The sequence below is a fragment of the Medicago sativa genome, chromosome 4, assembly GCF_051527215.1.
Source record: "Medicago sativa cultivar Bolivia chromosome 4, Bolivia_mono, whole genome shotgun sequence".
NCBI classification, from domain to species: Eukaryota; Viridiplantae; Streptophyta; class Magnoliopsida; order Fabales; family Fabaceae; genus Medicago; species Medicago sativa.
In genome coordinates, this window is record NC_140752.1 from 39,476,236 (window position 1) to 39,500,382 (window position 24,147).

General features: G+C 37.4%; 1 long non-coding RNA gene across 1 annotated transcript; it reads right to left on the bottom strand.

The window, feature by feature from the left end:
- Positions 1-19,367: 19,367 nt before the first annotated feature.
- Positions 19,368-20,509, bottom strand: LOC146929325 (uncharacterized). Its single transcript, XR_015008257.1, has 2 exons — positions 20,418-20,509; positions 19,368-19,588 (listed from the first exon to the last, which is right to left on the bottom strand). It is a non-coding gene; the product is annotated as an uncharacterized LOC146929325 (long non-coding RNA).
- Positions 20,510-24,147: the final 3,638 nt, after the last annotated feature.

Consider the following 24,147-nt stretch of genomic DNA (forward strand, 5'->3'; position numbering starts at 1 on the left):
ATAATATGGCCCCCTCCACTCGAGGAGGAAGGCCACCCTTGGCGTTCTACGACTCCGAACTGCCTGGTGGGGCTTCCAATTCCGCCATTCCTTTGCTCGTGCGAGCATCGATTGCCAATGCAGATGTCCGACGAGTCCTAATAGACACAGGGGCCTCATGCGACATCATATACACCAGCCTGTTCAAAACTCTCCAACTGACGGAGAAAAACCTTTCTCCATACATTGGGGACGAACTCTACAGCTTCAATGGCTCATCTACTCAACCATGGGGGTATGTGGAGCTACTGGTCTCTTTCGGCAAAGTGTAGGCCAAGAAAACGTTCAAGGTCCCATTCTTGGTGATCGACTGCCATTCTCTCTATAATTGCATTATCGGGAGAACTGGACTCGCCCATCTAGGGGCCGCATGTTCAACCGCTCATCTGAAGTTGAAATACCATGCAAACGATGGCATCATCGCCTCTCTCAGCGGAGACATCGAAGCTGTAAGTAGATGCTTCCTCCAAGCCAACAGAACCCAGAACTCGGTTTCCCAATCCAGCAAGCCTGCTTCGGACAAAGGGAAAACTGCTGCGAGCATTCTGGATACCAACTTAGTCGAACTTGACCCCAGGTTCACCAAGGAAGACCTAAAGGAACAGAAACGGGAAAAGAAGGATCCGCTCAACGCGAAACTTCTTAGACTTATCCCTGACGGTGAGTTCGAGCTGGTCCCTTTTGGAATCGACCCGTCGAAAAACTTTAAGATTGGCAAGGATCTCCCCGAACTTGTAAAGAACCAGCTGATCGCCTGCCTCAGAGAGAACGCTGACCTGTTCGCATGGAGTGCAGCCGACATGCCCGGCATCGACCCTAGCGTCGCTTATCACCAGCTGACAGTTGATCCCGGAGTTAGCGACGTAGCCCAACGACGTAGAAAGCAGTCTCCTGAAAAGTCAGAGGCTGCGGAAAAAGCTGTAAAAGACTTCCTAGAGGCAAATTTTATTTCTGAGGACAAATACACTACCTGTTTTCCAATGTTGTACTTGTCAAGAAATCTAATGGAAAATGGTGTATGTGTGTTGACTATACCGATCTTAACAGGGCCTTCCCTATAGACGCATATCCTCTTCCTAACATCGCTAAACTCGTTGATAATTCCTCTGGCTATAAACTTTTATCCTACATGGACGCCTATTCTAGGTACAATCAAATACCCATGGCTGAAGAAGATAAAATGAAAACAGCCTTCATGACCGAATCAGGGAACTATTACTACAACGTAATGCCCTTCTGTTTACGAAATGCAGGGGCCACTTATCAACGTATGATGAACAAAGTCTATGACAAGACACTTCTTGGCGACATTCTCGAGGTCTACATGGACGACCTGATCGTAAAATCCCAACAAGAGGTGGATCAAGCCGCCCATCTCAGAAGAGTGTTCGAACAAACTCGGAAGTACAATATGCGACTCAACCCAGAAAAATGCACCTTTGGAGTCCAAGCGGGTAAGTTCCTCGGTTTCTATCTGACAGAAAGAGGAATTGAAGCGAATCCAGATAAATGTCGCGCATTTACTGAGCTTCCAACACCCCACTCCAAGAAATGCATCCAAACGCTCAATGGAATGCTGACCGCTCTCTCCAGGTTCGTGGCCAAATCTGCACAACATGCACTTCCTTTCTTCAAGCTCTTGAGGAAAGAAATGACGTTCGAATGGACGGACAAGTGCGAGACCGCCTTGAAGCACCTCAAAGAAATGCTCTCTGCGCCACCAGTGCTATCACGACCAGATCAAGGTGAAATACTATACATGTACCTCTCCGTTTCCTCTGACGTGATAAGCGCCGTCCTCATCAGAGAAACGGCGGAGGGACAGAAACCAATATAATTCACCAGCAAAGCATTGTTGGGACCTGAAACAAGGTACCAGAGAATTGAAAAGGTAGCTCTCGCACTCCTCACCGCAGCCAGAAGATTGAGGCAGTACTTCCTAGCACATACGGTGATAGTCTAGACGGAACAACCCATCAGACAAATCTTGGGTCGCCCAGACGTAGCCGGTCGGATGATGAAATGGTCACTCAAACTATCCGAGTTCGACATACAGTACGAATCCAGAAAGGCACTGAAGGCACAAATGTTCACCGACTTTCTCGCCGAGATGACTTTCCCACCCAAGGAAAGCTCTGAAGAATGGACCGTCTTCGTAGACGGATCGTCCAACTCTAGGGGAAGCGGAGCCGAAATAATCATAGAAAACAACAAAGGTATCGTTTTTGAAATCTCCCTCGCTTTATCTTTCCCTGTTACAAATAACACTGCAGAGTACGAAGCCTTTCTGGCTGGCTTGCGAACCGCCAAAGACATGGGGGCCAAAAAGGTGGAAATCTTTACCGACTCACAACTAGTGGCTTCTCAAGTCACAGGAGAGTTCCAAGTAAAGGAAGACCACCTCCAAAAATACGTCCAGTTAGTACTAGAGAAAATGAAAGAATTCGACGTCGTCGAAGTAACTCATGTTCCTCGCGAACAGAATACTCAGGCAAACATTCTTTCAAAACTCGCAAGTACGCGAACTACGAACGGAAACAAAACAGTAATACAGGAGGTCCTCGGCGAGCCAAGCATCCAGAACATCGGAACTCTGCATCAAGAGATCAATTCGATCATCAGAATGGAAGACTGGAGAGGACCCATCTCTCAATACATAGAGAATGGCGAACTCCCTACTGATCCACAAGAAAAAACAAGGCTGAAACGAAGGGCCTGCTCATTCACTTTGGTGCAAGGAACATTGTACAAAAGAGGCTTCATCACTCCACTAATCAAGTGCCTGGGACCTAATGAGACCCAAGAAGTCCTTGCCGACATCCACGACGGCATTTGCGGACAACACCTTGGTGCAAAAGCTCTCGCAAAAAAGGTCTTACGGGAAGGTTACTATTGGCCTACTGTAACAGCCCGATTTTCGCTAGATTTATTTTATTATTTATTTATGTGTGTTGTATGTGCTCTTATGTGATTATTTGCATCTGTGTGTATTTTTGGTTGGGAATTGTAGAATTTGGTGTAGAAGGGTATTTTAGTCATTTTGGACTTAGGGTCATTTTGGTCATTTTGAGAGTAGGAGTAATTTTGTAATTTTGGTTGAGGATTATTATTTTGAGTGTTAGTAAGAATGTTATTTTATCAAGTTACTAGAGAGGATATAGTAATTATTTTATTTACCGGTAAGTGACCGTTCGTGTTGTAAATTACCGTTAAGTGAGTAGTGACACTTTGGAGGTTAGAATAGAAATGGGTTAGGCCCATTAAGGTTGTGAGATAAGCCCAATTGAATAGAGCAGATATATAAACTCTAGTTGTTGGTGAAATTAGGTTTTTACAAACATTTCACATTTCATTCATTGAGAAGAGAAGGGATAGAAGCTAGAGAGAAGAACAAGAACAAGGGCTAGAGCTAGAAGAGGGGATTCATCATCTAGGAGCTAAATTGAAGCTTGAATTAGAGATTCTTGGTGTTAGAGGTAAGGGGGTTAGATTTTAATCATAATTTCATCATTTTTCATTTATACCCATTTTTAAGAAATTGATAAATTGAATCTAATTGCTCTGAATTCGTGCATGATTATTGTTGTTATGATTGAAAACATGAATTGTATGATAATTGCATGTTATTATGTGAATTAGCATGTTGAAATGTGCATTTGTGGGAATATTGTGTTCTTGAGCAATTTTGATGAAAAATGAGGTTGTGATGTTGAATTGTGCATGAATTTGTGTTCATTAGTTGTTGTTGATGATTGTTGAACTGTTGGAATCGAATTTGTGTAACTGGAATCGTTGTTTATGGATTCATGAGGAGAATTGTGGTTATGTTGGTGTTTTGAGAAAATTTCATGATTTTGATGAACTAAGCCAATTTGTTGTTTCTAATGCATGATTCACGTTTGTTTAAGTGTATTGAACCTATTTTGACCCATAAACATTTTCTGGAACGTGTTTTGGGAGTTGGGGACTTGAAAAATGAGATTTTGGGTGTAAATGGTGTGAAAACCCGAAACTTCTGCATATTTTCGCAAGAACGGCGCTAATAGCGAAACTGTCTGGACAATTTTCGCTAATGGCGAAAATTTCGCTAATAGCGAAATTGTCTGGGGAATTTCGCTAATAGCGCAGATTTCGCTAATAGCAAAATTTGCCCAGAAACATTTTTCTGTTTTGATTGTTTTGAGCTTTTGGGGACCAATCCAATACTTCTAAAATGTTTCTTTGGACCTAATTAACATCTGTTTACACCTTTAATCCTACTTGAACACGATTTGAGTTGGTTTGGACTCGAATTCATGAAAATCGTCTAACTTTTGTAAAAACGGTCAAAACGTCAATTTTTCCAAAAACTCGTTTTCTCCGGAAATTAAAGTGGGATTAGAGTTGTATATTGTTTATATGATGTTTAAAAATGGATGTGATTGGTTCTATCAAGTTTGAACGTGTTTTGCTTTGAAAATGGAAAATTTTGTGAAAAGTGAAAAAGTGAGACGAACTTTGGGTTTTTCTTGAATTCGTCGTTTTTGGCCGATGAAATGCTTATGTAACCTCTACTGCACCTATAAGTGACTTGTGAGAATACATGGCATAGGCAATTGAGCTTGTGGAATTGGTTTTGGTTCATAACCTCTAGTATTTTTAAATGGTGACTTTTGGAGACGAACTTAGTAGAAATGACTCTTGATGAACTAAAGTCTTATGAATCTTTTTTTTTTGAATGGTCACGTATGACTAAATGATTGTATTTGAATGATTGCGGAAGGTTGAGAATGATGTTTATCATAAATTATTGTATTATTCCATTTTACTTGGTTTATGTGATGTAAATGGAAATGAATTGTAAATCGATGTTGATGTATGTTGATGAATCTTATGTGAGATGTGATTGTTGAATGTGTGGGCATGATTACTTGATAATGCAAAGTTGTTGAGTTGTTGAAATGTAAAAGGAGGTGTATTTCTACATTGTCTTTGGTAGTTGTTATGTTGGAGTTGTGCATTATCGAGTCATTGCTATATGTCCATGCATCATACCATGTTGAGTTGTTGAAATGTAAAAGGAGGTGTACTTTTACATAGTAAGAGGAGGTGTACTCTTACTTAGATGTGCGGTTGGCATCTATTGTTGTTGATTTGGTACCACATGCATCTAGAGAAGAGTCTAGAACATTGCATGCATTTGAATAATTGATGAGTTGTGTCATAATTGAATATATGACTTGGTGAATTTGTGTATTGGTGAAATTTGGTGAATGTTGTGATTATGTGGATTGGTGTATATGTACATTGGTGAATTTTGTGGATGGTTGTGACTAATTATATTATGCTCTAATTGCGTGTCTTAATTGTTTGTGCTTATACACTTGGCGAATCAATTGATGATGGTTATTTTAATAATAATGATGAGGTGAGATATGTATATGTATATATACATATATGATGTGGTGATGTTCTTTGATAATGATGCTGGCTTGCTTATAACTTCGATATGACGAATTGTACTTGTTGAGATAAGCATGCTAGATGAGTAATGAAGTGAGTAATGTTTTCATTGATTGATGTTGATAAATGATGAGCTTTTGTTGATGACTTGATTAGAGGTTGAATATGCATGCTATGCTATGATAATAATGTGATAGCTTGAAATGTAAGTGATGGGGGATAATAATGATCATGTGATGCTAGTGTTCTAGGAGGGAGGGTTATGTATATGTGATACGTGTATGATACACTTGTTGATATGAACTTGGAATGATGATATGGAATGGTTTGAATGGTATGAGAATCATGAATACTGTGAATACATGTATGATTTGTTATTTTGTATTCTTGAATATATCTTTCATTTCCAATGTTCTTGTTTAAATCTTTTATGGATTATGATTAATGTAATACTTACCCCCAGTGGTTTCGACCGCCTACCTGTCTGTATGGATGGGTAGACGTTATGCAGGATTAGACGCTTGGTGAGTTTGCTTGATTGGATGTTTGGACGACGGGAGCTTTCTCCGTTGTCGTGTCAGTGTCGTAGTATCTAGGCTCTGATTAGGCTTAGCGTCTATTTGTTGTTTTGGATTCTGTTGCTATGTTGTTGCTATTGTCCACTTGTCGGACTTGGAGTATTTTCAAATAAGGATATATTTGACCATGGCATGTATATATTGAAGTTTATGAATTGTATTCCGCTGTGACCGTTGAAATATTATATATATATATATATATATATATATATATATATATATATATATATATGCATGATGTTAGTTGGTTTTATTTTGAGACGTAGCGTCTATTTCTTGAATATGTTATATTCGCGTGTTTTATCGCTTTAATAGAAATAGGGCGTTACAAGTTGGTATCAGAGCCGTGGTCGGTCTTGTCTAGACCAAAACCCGTTGAATTTCCTGTTGTATGTGACATGTACGGAAGTACTGTTGGTCCTTGTTTTGCTGTTCCGTTCTGTTAGGTGAGTTTGAGCGTAGTGGGGGAGTAGCAGGTTGTTTCAGGTTTGTTGGGTCTGGCAAGGGAAGGTATCTTTGGCTGCGGAGGCTCAGTTGGTTGTGGTTTGTGTTAAGGTTCCTGTTGATTTTGAGTTGGATCTTGTGTGTCTTCCGCTGAAGCATATGGACGTTATTTTTGGTATGGATTGGATGTTGACTTTTGGTGTTAACATTAATTGTTTGACCAAGAGTGTAACGTTTTCTAAGCCAGTAGTTGAGGAAGGTAGAAGGTTCTTGACCGCGGAGCAAGTGAAGAAGTCTTTGGATGGTGAAGCTAGTGTATTCATGATGTTTGCTTCCTTGAAGGAGGGTAGTGAGAAAGGAGTTGGTGATTTGCTGGTAGTGCAAGAGTTTCCAGAAGTTTTTCCGGACGACATTACCGAGTTACCGTCGGAGAGGGAAGTTGAGTTTGCAATTGATTTGGTACCTGGAACGAGTCCTATTTCGATTGTGCCGTATCGGATGTCTGCATTAGAGTTGGGTGAGTTGAAGAAGCAGTTGGAAGAGTTACTTGAGAAACAGTTTATCAGGCCAAGTGTTTCACCGTGGGGAGCTCCTGTGTTGTTGGTTAAGAAGAAGGATGGTAGCATGAGATTGTGTGTGGATTATCGGCAGTTGAACAAGGTAACAATCAAGAATCGGTATCCGCTTCTGAGGATTGATGATTTGATGGATCAGTTGGTTGGTGCAGAAGTGTTCAGTATGATTGATTTGAGGTCAGGATATCATCAGATTAGAGTAAAGGCGGAAGATATATCCAAAACTGCATTCAGAACGAGGTATGGACACTATGAGTATTCTGTGATGCCATTTGGAGTATCTAATGTGCCAGGTGTCTTCATGGAGTACATGAATAAAATGTTTCGTGCTTTTCTGGATCGTTTTGTGGTGGTGTTTATAGATGATATTTTGGTGTATTCGAAATCTGAAGAAGAGCATGCCGAGCATTTGAGGATTGTGTTGGGAGTTTTGAAAGAGAAGAAGTTGTTCGCTAAGTTGTCCAAGTGTGAGTTTTGGTTGCGGGAAGTGAGTTTCCTTGGTCATGTGATTTCTAAAGGTGGTATTGCTGTGGATCCGTCGAAGGTTGATGCAGTGTTGCAGTGGGAATCACCTAAGTCTGTTTTTGAAGTTAGAAGCTTTCTTGGATTGGCAGGTTATTATCGGAGGTTCATTGAAGGATTCTGTAAGTTGGCGTTGCCATTGACGTAGTTGACTCGGAAAGGACAAGCTTATGTTTGGGATGCTAAGTGTGAGAAGAGTTTCCAAGAGTTGAAGAAGAGGTTGACGTCAACTCCAGTGTTGATTTTGCCGAATCCGAAGGAATCGTTTGTGGTGTAGGATGTGTACATGACACAACCTGAAGGATTTGGCGATACTAAAGCACCTAAGAAAGTATGCAAATTATAGCGATCAATCTACTGATTAAAGCAAGCTTCCAGAAGTTGGAATCTTCATTTTGATGAAACTGTACAACAATATGGATTCATTAAAAATGAAGATGAGCCTTGTGTTTACAAGAAGGTTAGTGGGAGCATAGTCTCATTTCTGGTTTTATATGTGGATGACATATTGTTAATCGGAAATGACACCCCTACATTATAAGGAATCAAAACTTGGTTAGGGAAATGTTTTTCTATGAAAGACTTAGGTGAAGCTTCCTATATATTAGGAACCAGGATCTATAGAGATAGATCACAGAGATTGCTTGGCTTAGGTCAGGGTACATATATTGACAAAGTCTTGAGACGTTTCAATATGCATGATTCCAAGAAAGGATTCATCCCTATGTCGTCAGGAATAAATCTATCAAAGAATCAACCCCTTCGACTAACGAAGAAAGGGATCGAATGCGTGATATTCCATATGCTTCAGCAATTGGGTCTATCATGTATGCTATGTTATGTACTCGACCAGATCTCGTATGCTTTAAGTGTTACGAGCAGATACCAGTCTAATCCTGGCAATGATCATTGGATTGCTGTCAAGAATATTCCTTAAGTACTTGAGAAGAACTAAGGATACTTTCTTGATCTATGGAGGTCAAGAAGAGCTATCTATAGTTGGTTACACTGATGCTAGTTTTCAGACAGATCATGATGACGTTAAATCGCAATCTAGATATGTGTTTTGCTTAAATGGCGGTGCTGTGAGCAGAAAGAGTTCAAACCAAGAAACAGTCGCTGGTTCTACAACAGAAGCCGAGTATATTGCTGCATCTAATGCCGCAAAGGAAGCTGTTTGGATTAAGAAATTCATTTCTGATCTTGGAATAGTTCCATGTATTGTGGATCCCATTGCATTACTATGTGATAACAATGGAGCAATCACACAAGCCAAAGAACCTAGATCTCACCAGAAATCCAAACACATACAAAGGCGCTACCATCTTATTCGAGAGATTATCGAAAGAGGAGATGTTAAAATATGCAAAGTACCAACATTAGAGAATGTTGCCGATCCACTTACTAAAGCTCTTGCCCAGCAGAAGCATGATGGTCATACTAGATCTATGGGTATTAGGTTTATGCCTAATTGGCTCTAGTGCTAGTGGGATATTGTTGGTGTAAGCCCTAGAGGCAAATAGTTTAAACATTATCTTATGTATCATGACTTCTTTTATTATTGAAATAATATATGGCACTCTTTATTATATTTGTGTAATGTTAATAAAGTCCTTAGAATAGATAGTTCGTGTAATAATATATTAAGTGTGACTGAATCATGAGATTGCATTATCATAAAGAACGCTATTCTTAAATGCATCCGTAGTCAAAGCATTAATATGAATAAAGGATAATATTAAAGCGTCGAGACTATTATGTATGTAGACTGATGACCGCATCTCATGGGTCATAGATATGAGATATTAAGTCTATACATAGGTATAAATATTAGGAGTAATATTTATTCTGGATTGACCCACCGTGAGAATACTACATAGTAAGTTTTGCAATTGTCATAAGATATTCTCAAAATGATAATAGTGTATATCGCTCTTAGACTTGAAACCACTATGATCCCTAGATGTGGACTCAAGTGCTTTGTTGCCATTCTAACGTTGTCTGTAAAAGGATAACCATAACGTTGGTTGATGGGTACTTGATGAAGCATGCTGAGGGACATGAGTGTCCTAGATGGGATTTGTCCCTCCTCATAAACGGGAGATATATCTTTAGGCCTCTTGATGAAATATGACTGTAAAACTGCATGGCCATGCCGAACTAAGTCAATATAAAATATTGGACTTATTCGTTATTAAGTATATTTTGGAATCAAGAAATATAAATATTGATCTATACAAGGGTGACAATATCTATGCCTTGGGATCAATAAAGATATCGAGACAAAGGAGTAATTGTACACATGAGTATTATCATGGAAAGGTTTCGTCAGATCACTTGACATTCTTGTCACTTGGGTAGCAATGATTTGTTGCTAGATACCGCTCATTATTTATAATATTAAATATTATATTTAATATTATTGCCAATGTGACTAGAACCTATAGAGTCACACACAAAGAACAGTCAAAAGAGAAATATATAAGTATTACTTATATAAGGGGTGCGTTTAGTAAATAACGCTAATTAGTTAGCAAAATTACTAAACTCATTGTTTGGCTTACTGAAGCCCAATAGCAACTTCTGACTTGCAGATCACCCTAGAAGTTCTATAAATAGAACTCTAGTGCTTAAGTTTTTGGTTACACGTTTTGGACCAACCCTTCTTCTCTGCACTTCCGATTCATTGGCTAGAACCGAGTTTTGGAGGAGCACTGTTCGTGTGGACTTGCTAGAGGCTTTGCTGCTTGCTGCTTGCTTGGCTGTGATCGAGATTCCAGTTTCCAGTTTCCAACGTTCAGATTCCAAACTTTGAGGTAACAATCGAATCACTGATTCATGTTTGAATTTCGTAATGATCTAAGGAAAGAAAATCGAAATTATTCCGCTGCTTATACTCCATTCTTCTATTCGATTTTCCTTCAATTAATTCAACAATAATCAATTATGCAAATTAGCACTTATGTAGAGAATTAGGGTAGAAGCTACAACTAAGTGATTATGATCAAAGTCTAACCCCCTTACCTTAATTTTTCTCCAAATCAAGCCTAGGCCTCACTTTAGCTCCAAAGACTTGAATCTATATCCTCCTCTAGCTCTCCCTAGCTTTTCTTCTTCAAACCTTTTCTTCCTTTGTCTTTCTCTCTCTACCTCTATCTCAAAATTGTGAAAATGAATATGTAACCCTATTTTCTCTAAACACTAAGACTCGAGAATTTCTTAAGATATGAACTTTGAAACAGAAATTCTAAGTGAACTTTGAATGCAGAACAATTTCAGCAGAGTTTTGGCACTTGTAAACTTGTTGTTAAGTCTGATATAAAACTCTAAGTCTTCACTCCTTTATATAGAGGTGTGAAAGAGACGTTGTGAAATTGCCAGCACATCAAAAAGAGCCGTTTGAAGGTTTGATCCATCACCAATGATCTTTTGCCTGATATGGTTGTTGTCCTATGAAGAACGAATTTCAAATCCATTCCAACTGTAAAGGAACATAGTTGCAGGCAGAGCTGTATTTCATAGCTGTTTTCTTGTCTTATAGTAGAGACACTGCAGAGTAGTGGAGGTAGTGGTTGTACACTTCGTACAATTGTACTTTGTCAACGCTTTTTGAAGATAAGCATCCAATGTCTTCAAATCTTCTCAAAAAGACCGTTGCTTTGTATTTCCAGTCTTCTGCATTGCTTTTGAGTCCATTGAACAGCTTTCGAAGATTTAATTCTTCCATCTGATGAATTTCAGCTTCTGGTGATGTTTAGCTTATGCTGAGGTTGCTTCTGATAAACTTGCTTATGATGAGCTTGAGCTTCTGATGACATCATCACTTCAGGAGCACTTTGTTCTTCAGGAGCACTTTTTGTCTTCAGGAGAACTTCTCTTCAGACGCTTTAAGCTTCCTTGTTTTTGATTTCTAAGCTCTCTTTTGTTCTTCAGAACCTCTATAAGATTCAAACTTATTACTATGGTCCTGTACACTTGAACAAATATTAGCTTGTCCAATTGAATTTTTTTTAATACCTTGTTATCATCAAAACTCTCAAAGGTTTATCGTTAAACACATTTTGTTCCAACAATCTCCCCCTTTTTGATGATGACAAACAACAATATTTAAAAAAATGTTCAATTGTTGTTAATTCAATTAACAGGTTGACTTAAGGGTATGAGGTTTGCAAGCACCCCCTGAGTCTAATAGTTTTTTAAGGTGAGTTTTGTATGCTCCCCCTGAGTTCTATTCAAGTTAATTAAATTCATCATTTAAAACGAAATACCTCTCATAATATTCTCACATTAAAATAGACTAAGAGATAAGAAGTTGGTCCTATTAATTTAAATTTAAATTTTAAATTAATGGGGCTCAGAGCCTATAAATACTATACATACTACTCCCCCTTTTGTCATCAACAAAAAGTAAACAAAAAAACTTAAGACAAAGAGAAAAAAAGTAGTAAAGAAAATAGTGAGAAAAACATTTAAATAGAGAGCATAAACTATAACTATATCAGAGCACAACACAGTAGATAAATCAGAGCATGAACATAAGAAGTTCAAAAGCATATAGAATTTGATCAGGAGAGTAATAAGTTCAGAAGCAAAAAGTATTTGAAGATAGAAGAAAAAAAATATTAGAGCAAAAAGAAAGAAACTAAAACTAAACAAGCTAAATGTGTGCAACTAAGGGTTGGCTTGTTTGTTCATCATTTCCATCATCTTTCTGATCATATCTTGAGTTTCATCTTGCTTCTTCTGCATATCTTCCTGCTGATTCTTCATTTCAAGCTTGAAAGCTTCATTGCTCTTAATCAGATTCTCTTCTCTGATTTTAGCTTCCCTCAATGATTTTTGAGCTTCTTCTAGCTTTGCTTCAGTAGAAGTCTTGTATTCAAGCATGAGTAGCTTCTGTTTCATGAGCTCTTTCTTCAGCCTTCTGTTCTCAGATTCCACAGAAGCATTTCTGTTGAGCAAGTCCAGCTAACCAGATGTTGACTTGAAATTGACCTTGGTCAGAAAGCTCAAATCCAGATCCTTTGGGTTCACGCCAACAAGAATAAAATCATAGATCTCTCTTCCCTTAATGCTTGGAGGACTCTGAACTTAGGTTCTGAGAATCTTTAATTGCTGAAGACTACTATCAATACCCTTCAGCCAGTCTTGAAGCTTCTGCTGAGCTTGATCTTCAAAATCTATGCAAGTTGTTTGGAGTGCAGACATAACATAGTCAACTCTTTCTTTGAGTCTGCTCCAACGCTTCTCATAACTTTCTTTATGCACTAGATCATCTCTGGCTTGAATAAGCTTGACCAACTCTTGACCCATATTCTCACACACATTTTGAAGTAAAGTAGAATCAAGCAATACGGTTGGTTGTGAGGGTATCTTTGTAGGTTTAGGAGGTGCAGTAGGTACAATGTCTAGGTTGGATGATGATGGTTGGTCATTTATGGAGTTTGGTGTCTGAGTGTTGCTGGTTGGGGGTTGGTCAAAGACAGTCTCTATAATCTCAGTAGAGAAGGATTGATCAATCTCCATATCAGTAGTCTCTGATGTGAATATGTTGTCAGGTTCATTGAAGGTTTCAGGAATGGATGGGGTAAGGATTTGTCTAGGAACATATTGTTCAGGGACAATATATCCAGGTATGGTAGAGGAAACTGTATGTTCAGAAGCAAGTTGTTCAGGAACAGTGTGTTCAGGAACAACATGCTCAGGTATTGAAACATGCTCAGATGCAGAGACATGTTCAGGGCTAGATGGATGTTCAATATTTGTAGTTGAGGTCATTTGTGGGTTAGGTGGTTGTTGTTGGGGGCTTTCTGAAGCAACTTCCTTAGAAGCAACTTCAGAGGCTCTTTGTAAGTTTGGCCTAACCTCTGGTAGTTCACCTGAATAGTGACTAACCAGATTGTCTATGCCTGTTATGTCTTGTGTTGGCTCAGGAGAGGGTGGTTGAGATGATGAGGGTTCAACATAGACCTCATCAGGTACAACCATGTTGAGGGGTTGAATGATTTGTGGTTGGAAGGGGTGATTGAGGGGTAGTCTTTCACAGACTTTGTTTCTCATCTCAGACATTTTGCATATCCTTTCATTGATACTAGGAACCATAGGCTCAAATGGGATTGTCTAAGAAGGCTTTTTGTAGGTCTTGGTTTTTGTTGACTGACATTTTTGAATGGATGGGTAAAGTTGACCTAAAAGTACATCATCAGTATCAGTTGATGATGATGATGATGTGGATAGGGAGGATGAAGATGAGTCAGATTCTACATTTACAATAGAATGAGTAGGAGAGACAGGGTTACCTAAAGTAGCTTCTGGTTCAGCAGTTTCAGGCTCAGCAGTATTGTCCTCCTGGACATCTTCATTAGCACTCACTACCATCAACATTTTTCCAGCTTCTGAAGTTTCCAACTCTTGCACAGCTCAGCAGTATTTTTCCTCTTATTTGAAAATTGATTTCTGTAGGTATATTCTTTCACCGTCCATTTGGTACAAACAACTCTGATAGTGTCTGCAGTCACTTCCAGCGTCAGCTCAGACACATTATTTTCAGAAAATCATAATAAATTCATCCTTCGTCGGAACGTCGCGAACCATAGGTCCATTTCTACTGTCTCAACGACTCGAATCCATTGGTCAACTCATTTCACTTTTCAACAGTATTAAAATGATGAAAATACCCCTGAACAGTTCAGTCTTTTCGTCCAGACAACATTTTTCAAAAACTAATCGGATGAATCAACTCATTTCCTCGTCTAAAGCATAGATATCAAATAAAATTTACATTTCAACACTTTTCCAATAACACTAAAATTTTAAAATGAAAGGATCGTAAATTTTCTTTCAGATCTATACTCATACAGACTTACCCAACAACATTAATACATAACATCATTCGAGAAAATCGAAACTCAGCACTCTTACCCTTACAAACATCAAAACCGTGATTTAAAAGAGGAAAACAGGGAGGAATACCTCATCTATTGACCATGAATCACACGTGGGAAGATAGAAATCGTCGAGGGCTTCGTTTTGATATCTCATTTGCGCGATTCGGACAAGGAACAAAGAAGTTACAGTCCCAGAAAGGTGGAGGAGAACAAAGTTGCGGAAATGAGAGAGAGAAGAGAGAGAAAGTCTTGATTTTTTTTTATAAAAAAGTGGTATGACCATCTATTTATAGAGTTTTGGTTTTGGAAATAAACCGAACCCGATTTTTTGCGGTTCAAGGCACACGTAACTGATAATGTTCTATCCTAACTCTGATGAACCTCTAACCAGTCTCAATCATCTTAGAATTTCTTCCTTACTCCAAAATCACTATTCATTCTCTAATATTTTCTTATCGGAACTTTTTTTTTTTCAACTCTCAGGTATAATATTCCTAAATTCCCAAAACGTCATCTCAATGACAAGTAAATTCCTTGAATGAATATTAATGACTCCAAAGGTCCAATAATATTTCATTTGCAGACGAAAACATATTTGATTCTACCCCGAATCATCAAACTCACAAAAATGCTCAAGATTAAGGAAAAACAAAATCTTGACATATCACATAACACAAGTCACAAAAACATATTAATGCTTAACAAACATTATGAACATCATACTCAATCACACAGAGTAGAAAATAACATATGTGAATCAATTCTAGATATCACATAGTAAAATTGCTCAACCAGTTTTCCATTCAAAATAATAGTTTTGAGATCAAAATAACTTTCCGACAACGTCAAGACATTTTGTAAAGTCATTTATTAACAAAGAAAACATCAGAACAAAATACAAACCCTATATTTAGTTGTAGTTGAATTACGCGTCTTACATTACTACCCTCCAAAAAGAAGTTTCGTCCTCGAAACTAAGATAATAGTAACAACTTATCTAGTCATTACTAATACCAACATCGACATGAATAGTACACCTATTGTGACCCTTTACAAAGTTGCACAAAATTAAAAATCTAAACCACCAGCTAGACATCACACCTTGATTCCTCCACTCAGGTTCATCTCAAATAAGCCAAACACGTTACTAGGTCCCTCGGGAGCCTAGATCCACAATCAAAATTCTCGATGTCTCCACATCTACCCTCCAAAAATTTCACACTACAACCCTAGGTAAGATTGACTTGTCCCATTCAACATGATGTTCACTTTCTATCAACAACACATTAAGGATGATCAGTTCCCCTAATTTGTCAATAGATAGCTAGCAGTCATGATGGTGGCGTATACGATCTTAACCAAACTGTAATAATGTTTTCTTGCAATCCGCACTCAGGTCTATCCTGAGGCACGAGGAATCTAACAATTCCCACATAACCATCAATTTCCATCCTTTTATCTAGTCATCCAGCTTCTTGCCAACGAAGAACAAACTCTAGTATTTCGACTAAGAACCTCCCAACATTCACAAAATTGCTTTATCAACCCTCATACAAGGTTAAGATCCTCATTTCAAGTGTTATAGTCCCTTAACCTTCTATATCTATCATTTTAATCACATCTTTTAATGAAAATTATCTCTTGAATTTTCTTCATGTTTCGTCGCCCATTTGTTTTCCTTTCAATTGTGCCCCAAAACTACACAAACCTTTCAAATGGTTATCTACTGTTAAACATTCATCCCGACAAAACAAAACACCCAAACGTCCACTCCTACTCCGAGCAGGAAGTTAATGCAAGAACCACGAAGTTGTCGCCTCTATATAGAGAGTTTTTATCCCTTATTAATATTCATACCTCTTTGACTTACTCCAGTCACACCACTGTACTGATATCAATCTCTTCACATAAGAATCCTGTTAAAAATTCACAACTTGTTGACAAGTTTAAGCAACCGTCTTCAATGGATCAAAATGTTACAACCAACGTCTTACTCAATGCATAACAATATTTGCATTGAATTCCCGCACAAGATTTTCAATACTCACATCATGCCTTAGCATCTTAAATCTCCAGATCAACACCTAACTTGTAGCAACATACCTTAACCAAAAATGTTTCCTTCATCGGATTAACATTTATCCTCACAGGAAATCGTTATACTCTCCTTCAATAACCATGTGATGTCCCAAACAAGTCTTTCCACCCGTAAACTTCTAGTCTCTTTTCAATAATCCATATGAATCTTAATCCATTTAAACCATCGAACTTTTCATGAAATTCCATATCCAAAATATATCTTGAAACACTTCCGTTCTCATCATTGTTCAACTATCAATGTTGTCAACATCTCAAATCATTGATTTCTTAACGTTCTGATATCACGCTTTGGTATACTTCACTAACCATTTCATCATAAACGAAATTCTCTAAACTCTACTTAGAACTACTTCATCCTACCTTTCTAAAACTCGTAAGTACAACTTCAACATCCTCATGGATTTCCTGCAATCATTCCTTACCAGAGTTAAGTTCTTCTACTCAAAAGTACTTACTTTTTCAGTCAGCTACACACAATAAATATACATTGTTAACATCGATGAAACAATTCCCTTAAGTCCAAAATTCAATACCACATTGGCAAGTTCCAAATCATGTGTGTAACAATTCCTTCATAAATTCTCAATCTTACAAGTCATATCTTCCATCTAATACTCATAACGCATCTCGAACCTTGGCGGAGTCCATCACCGTAGTCACTTAAATTTTCTTTTGATTCCAATATTTCCTCAATTCTTAGACTGCCTTTACTCTCTCGTCCATGCCGAACACTAACCTGTCGAGTAACTACTTTGTAGGCACTACCCTTTTGCAGATTCCTCAACTTCATACTTTTTGACTCTCTGGTCAAAATCCAAAACCATAACCGATTCAAAGTTATGTTGGGTTATTCCTTAAACGTACATGATCTAAACTTCTCTTTTCTTTAACAATTATTGTCGTATCGGAATGATATTATAATTTTCTGATTTCACTTGAGTCATCAAGACTTATCCAAAGATCATGGAATCTTTCTTTTTATCCAAAATAATTCATCTCCCATGCACAACTTCTGGTTACCACCGTAGATACACTTCTTCACTCATCGACCAGCTCCCATCTAACTCTCATGGTCTCCATCCAAAATTAGTTTCGTTAGATTTCCAAATGTATGGTACCCACTTTCTCCTGTGACATCTCAAAATATTACTAGGTACAATCTTGAATTTCGTCACCTTTTAGTGGACTATTAGGTTGCTCTCAAAGCATACCTAACTCCAAAAATTTACTTTACTACTTTACATCAAAGTACCGTTGAAATCACATACTTCACTTATCTAAAAAAAAATTAAAACTCACACCTAAACTCTCAACAATTAACTTCTCCAATAACATCTTGTCCAACCATAAAACTATCCGATAAGTGAAACACCTTGCTCACGCTTAGTCATGGAATAAATCCTATTCAAGTTCTGTTAACATTCATCTCACTTCCACATAATCCAAGATGAATCACTACATCTTAAGTCCAACGTATCTCTTGGTTCACCACCCGAATTCTAGCCGATAAAATCTCCACTTAAGATCCAACCGCCTCAGGGTTATCAATCAAACCATCACTCTAACTTCACCCAAGCGTTCTAAATATTCAAACTATACTGGTGCTCAATAATCTTAACAGTCTACAAACTCGACACTACAACAAAGTTCCACTATTTTCTTAATTAATACTTCCAACTATTACCCAACAACTAAAGATAGCTCATAGATCCTGGATCGACTCCAAAAGTTTATATAGTAGTATTCAATAAGTTACACTCACGCAACTGCACAACGCCTCAAAGTTCATTTTCAAACATTTGTACCTACTATTCTCTTATAAACTGTGCAGAGATCAACACCCATCTGCAAAAACACTTGGTTTCTATCCATTCTGGTCACGAGACAAACAATAGAAATTTTTAAGTCTCCAAATCCAAATTTTGAAGTCGGCTCACTTCAATGTGCAGCTCCCCCTTAGGTCCAGAACAAGAACATATGCTCGTATCCAAGACTTCACATACGTCATGACTGACAACTCTACTTAATGCACCACCATTGTGGTCACATCACTTCACCAATTACCAACTATGTTCTGTTTCATCCTGAAATTCACCGAAGAATACATCCAATGCCTTCTTCAAAGTTTCTCAAACTTTTCCCTTTCCAAGAGACTTTCCATCAATCGGGCGTTCACCGATCCCAACATAACACTCGTGAGTGACTTCCAGTGGAGGCAGCTCTCAAACTTTGGTACTAATCTGATCTCTTCTCAGTTCTAACTTACTGCAAACTTGTCCTCACTGGACCATTGCAACTAAAGGAGATCAAATGTACTCATAAACCAAAATCAACTACTGCTCTAAGTTCTAGCTACACTTTCTACTAAGGAGTTACGACACATTGCTCCACATCAAAGAACAGTTAACAAAATAAACATATCATGCTTGACCAAAAGCAAAACACATATCACATAAGGACAGCAAACACTTTTGACCATTAAACCCGACTCATGATCAGCTTAGGACACCCGACTCACAGCCCTTGAAGTAAATCTACTACCATGCTCTGATACCACAATGTAACGCCCCGATTTTCAAAACTAGAGAGCATTTTTTTTTTCTTTTTAAAACAACTCAATGCCATGCACTAAAGGATTCAGGATCGTCTTTAATTTAAAATCAGAGTAAGTAAAACATTTTGAAAGCATTACCAACAATACAATCTGAATCAAATGTCACATTTTATAAAACAATATTAGGCAATGAGCTTTTAATATCAAATCATGCACTACGAAAGCATAAAATAATGTTCGAGTATTCATTTCTCATGGTAGTATCATTTACAACGGTGCCCAAACAAAAGAAGTAAAAATACATAAACATAAGACACCACAAGTAAAACATCTAAGCTGATCCTTAACTCTGAACTGGGATGACATGGTGCAAGATCCCACAAATGGCATCAAGCCGCCAAACTGCTACACCTCCAAAGCCTTTGCTATTCCCGCAAAGCACACTCCCTATTAGGATATGGGGAAAAGCCCGATCCACGGATTAATGTAAAGGGTCACGATCTAAAAACAACATAATTACAAAAATACTGCAGGCATAACATACTAGCATGGTAAATGGCATCAGCATAAACATTCCTCACACAAGATATAATGATGCACAATTAGCCTAGCAAATGCAGACTCTACATGTGTGATACAACCTCCACTGGCCTATCACATGCAAATGATTTCGGAATAATCCACTCTGCAGAGGGTAAGAAATTCATGATTCTCATATTGACACATCTGAGGTAAACCCCCCCACAATGGTCGAGCAATCATGTGGCTCTCATTCTGACACATCTGAGGTAAACCCCCCACAATGGTCGAGCAACCAAGACTCAATAATATCATAGATTTAAGGTGGGTTCCTTCACGACAGTCCACACCCCGCGCGTCTCAACTAACTAACGCGTACTATAAAATCCGTGTGTCCCAACAGACTAACACGTACCATGAAATGCATGAGCATATATTGTCCACTCAATATGTGCAAATGCAACTCTTACACATCATTCAACATATGTGGTATACCAACATGCCTCAACTGGCAGTTCACATATTATCTTTCAATTCATATCAAACAACATTTCATAAATCAACATACATTTCATATATTTATTTACAAATCATATGAAAGCAACGCACATCAACATATCATAATCAAGTTGATTGCAAACAAATCCCACACTGGGCAAACACATTCACTTAACATATCATATTCACAATACACACAATAGCACATACACCATCCAGGCATTTAAGTAACTATGATGTTGAAGAAAGTGCCCCTTACCTGAGCAAAGCATTCCTTATAATGTACAACTCTACAACTTGTAAGCATCTACATCAGGAACGTCTCTAAACCCTCAAGCTAAGTATCCTAACAGATACAATAACTTAGTTAAATATCGGCTCTAAAGCTTTCTAACCATTCTAGGTGAAATCTTAGCAACGCTCAAAAATACGATCAACTTCGATATTTTGAAAAACTTAAATAACATTTTCCAACACGACATTCGTCTCAAAATCCTTTAAATTATTTTTAAGTCATCTCATGACCTAAGGTTAACAAAAGTATATCAAAGGAAACTCTTTCCAAAAAGACTTTTCTTTCCAAATTTCAACCGCTTAAAACATTTTGTTCTAAAGACAAATCTCAAAATAACAGTGTTTCTAAAACACTTCCAAATACTTTGATGAAACTAATTTAAATAGTATTTTTCCGTGAAATCACCCAAGAAAATATTTTCTCAAATACACTAAGTCTTCTGAGAGACCTTAAAGATTTCCAAACAATTTGACAAATACTTTTCATGTTCAGATGAATCCCAAAATATTATCTGTTTTGAAACCTCTTTTCAAAACCACTCAAAAATAAGACAAAATGAATCTGACGAATTTTCGACAGAGTCTCCTTTGTGTTTACATCGCATACCAGAGCCTCTGGCTCAGTCAACCTAACACAAATTCACAGACAAAATATTTTCACCACTCAACAGTTCAAACATAAAAATTCGAACTCTGATAGTGTCTGCAGTCACTTCCAGCGTCAGCACAGACACATTATTTTCAGAAAATCATAATAAATTAATCCGTCGTCGGAACGTTGCGAACCATAGGTCCATTTCGACTGTCTCAACGACTCGAATCCATTGGTCAACTCATTTCACTTTTCAACAGTATTAAAATGATGAAAATACCCCTGAACAGTTCAGTCTTTTCGTCCAGACAACATTTTTCAAAAACTAATCAGTTGAATCAACTCATTTCCTCGTCTAAAGCATAAATATCAAATAAAATTTACATTTCAACACTTTTCCAATAACACTAAAATTTTAAAATGAACGGATCGTAAATTTTCTTTCAGATCTATACTCATACAGACTTACCCAACAACATTAATACATAACATCATTCGAGAAAATCGAAACTCGACACTCTTACACTTACAAACATCAAAACCGTGATTTAAAAGAGGAGAACAGGGAGGAATACCTCATCTATTGACCGTGAATCGCACGTGGGAAGATAGGAATCGTCAAGGGCTTCGTTTTGATATCTCGTTTGCGCGATTGGGACAAGGAACGAAGAAGTTACAGCCTCGGAACGGTGGAGGAGAACAAAGTTTCGGAAATGAGAGAGAGAAGAGAGAGAAAGTCTTGATTTTTTTTATAAAAAAGTGGTATGACCATCTATTTATAGAGTTTTGGTTTTGGAAATAAACCGAACCCGGTTTTTCGCGGTTCAAGGCACACGTAACTGATAAAGTTCTATCCTAACTCTGATGAACCTCTAACCAGTCTCAAACATCTTAGAATTTCTTCCTTACTCCAAAATCACTATTCATTCTCTAATATTTTCTTATCGGAACTTTTTTTGTTTTCAACTCTCAGGTATAATATTCCTAAATTCCCAAAACGTCATCTCAATGACAAGTAAATTCCTTGAATGAATATTAATGACTCCAAAGGTCCAATAATATTTCATTTACAGACGAAAACATATTTGATTCTACCCCGAATCACCAAACTCACAAAAATGTTCAAGATTAAGGAAAAACAAAATCTTGAGATATCACATAACACAAGTCACAAAAACATATTCATGCTTAACAAACATTATGAACATCATACTCAATCACACAGAGTAGAAAATAACATATGTGAATCAATTCTAGATATCACATAGTAAAATTACTCAACCAGTTTTCCATTCAAAATAATAGTTTTGAGATCAAAATAACTTTTCGACAACGTCAAGACATTTTGTAAAGTCATTTATTAACAAAGAAAACATCATAACAAAATACAAACCCTATATTTAGTTGTAGTTGAATTACGGGTCTTACACTTGACATGTGTTGTTGTTGAATTGATGCAATGGGTATCAGTGAAATGGTGAATTGGTGATGAGAATTGTTGTTGTTGTTGAAAGTTGTGGAAGTTTGGTGAATTGAAGAATTTTAATGTGTTGATGTTTTAATCTCAAAACTTATGCATGTTTAAGTGTTTTGAAGTGTATTTGACATGTAAACATCTTTTGGAATGAGTTTTGGGGTGTGGGATGATCAAAATTAGGATTTTGGGGCGAAAAATAGTGAAAACCCGAAAGTTGGATTCTGGTTAGATGAAGCTTCGCTTAAGCGAGCTCCAAGCGAGCAAGCCCAGTGCTTAGTGGAACTTGTTCGTGCACTTGGGGATCAATCCGGGCTTTCTAAAACGTTTCTTTTGACTTAATTAATCTCTGTTTATACACTTAATCTTACTAGAACATCATTCGAATCAAATTGGACTTGATTTTGGTGAATTCACTTAACTTTTGAAAAATGGTCCAAACATCGATTTTTCCGAAACTCGTTTTTCTCCGGAAATTGAAATGGGATTAAGGTTGTATAATATTTGTATGACTTCTAAAAATGGTTGTGATTGGTTTCATCGAGTCTTGTCTTGTTTTGCTTTGAAAATGGATTTTTCTTGTAAAAGTGATAAAGAGAGACGAACTTTGTGATTTTCATGATTTTTTCGCATTTAGCCTGTGAGACGTAATAATATGCTTTACTGCACATATATGTGACTTAGAGATATACTTAGTTGAGGAATTTGATCTTGTTTACTTGGTTTTGGTTCAACAGCTCAATTATTTTGAAAATGGGATAACGATAGACGAACTTGTTTGAAAATGGTTCCTTTGAGCCAATTACTTCATAAATCTTTCGTGAATGGTTTTATATGACTAATTGAAGGTATGTGGATGATTGTTGCAGGTTGGATATGATGTATATCATAACTTGTTGTGTTGTTCCATTTTACTTGGATTATGTGAAGTATATGGAAATGTTGAAATAAATTGTGAGTTGATGTTGATGTATGTTGATCCATGATGATGACTCTTATTTGAATTGTGCTGTTAAATGTGTGGACATGAATACTTGATAATGCAAATGTTGTTGAGCTAGTCAATGTAATTGGAGGTGTACTTTTACATTGTCGTTGGTAGTTGTTGGAGTTGTGCATTATCGGGTCGTTGTTGTGTGTCCATGCATCATGATCATATTGAGTCATATGTTAAAATGTAAAAGGAGGTGTACTTTTACATAGGTGAATTGTAAGAGGAGGTGTACTCTTACATATGATGTTTTTGTTGCATCATGGGTGATGACCTTGAGGAGATTTGGTATCACATGCATATATGTGTCGAGTATAGGCGCATTGCATAATAAAATGTCATCTTGTTGTGGTATGTGAATGATGTTTGTTGATGAGAAATGTGTTTGATGAGTGATGTTGTGATACTTGAATTAGTTGTACGAAGGTATATATATGGATGTTAATTATTCATGCAAACTATTTGAGAATTGAATTGATTTCTTTATGTCAATTTATTATTGTTGATTATGATTAATGTAAAGCTTACCCCCAGTGGTTTTTGCCGCCTACCTGTCTGTATGGATGGGTAGACGCCGTGCAGGAGTAGTTGCTTTCTGGTGAGTGCTTGGATAGCGGGAGCTTTCTCCGTTATCGGTC